General features: G+C 51.9%; 1 pseudogene; it reads left to right on the top strand.

Moving 5' to 3' along the window:
• The first annotated feature begins 244 nt into the window (after window positions 1-244).
• LOC112473084 lies at window positions 245-363 on the top strand (annotated as a pseudogene).
• Window positions 364-405: the final 42 nt, after the last annotated feature.

Genomic DNA, 405 nt, shown 5'->3' with positions numbered 1-405 from the left:
TGCTGGGGGAACCGCCGATGTTTGTCAGAGCTGGAACTGGCCCAGATCCGCTGGCATTTATTGAACACCTGCTGTATATCGGACACCTCCACAGATACCCTCTCATAACCTCCCCAAGGACCCCGGGAAGCAGGTGGGTTTATCCCCGTGTTCCAGATGAGGAAAATCGAGGCTCAGGAAGGTTTTGCTGCTTATCTGGGGCCACAGAGCTAAAGAGAGCCAGGTTTAAATCACAGGTCCTTCAGTGTACAGCCATGCCACCCTGAACAAGCCTGATCCCATCTGATCTCGGAGGCTAAGCAGGGTCGGGCCTGGTTAGTACCTGGATGGGAGACCACCTAGGAAGACCAGGTGCTGTGTAGGTGTTTAAAAAAGAAAAAGAAAAAGCATCTTGGCAATGGAATT

Source organism: Pteropus alecto, unplaced genomic scaffold, assembly GCF_000325575.1.
Source record: "Pteropus alecto unplaced genomic scaffold, ASM32557v1 scaffold39, whole genome shotgun sequence".
In the NCBI taxonomy this organism is placed as follows: domain Eukaryota; kingdom Metazoa; phylum Chordata; class Mammalia; order Chiroptera; family Pteropodidae; genus Pteropus; species Pteropus alecto.
The sequence above is the reverse complement of the archived record's forward strand: the minus strand, read 5'-3'. Positions and strand labels throughout refer to the sequence as shown.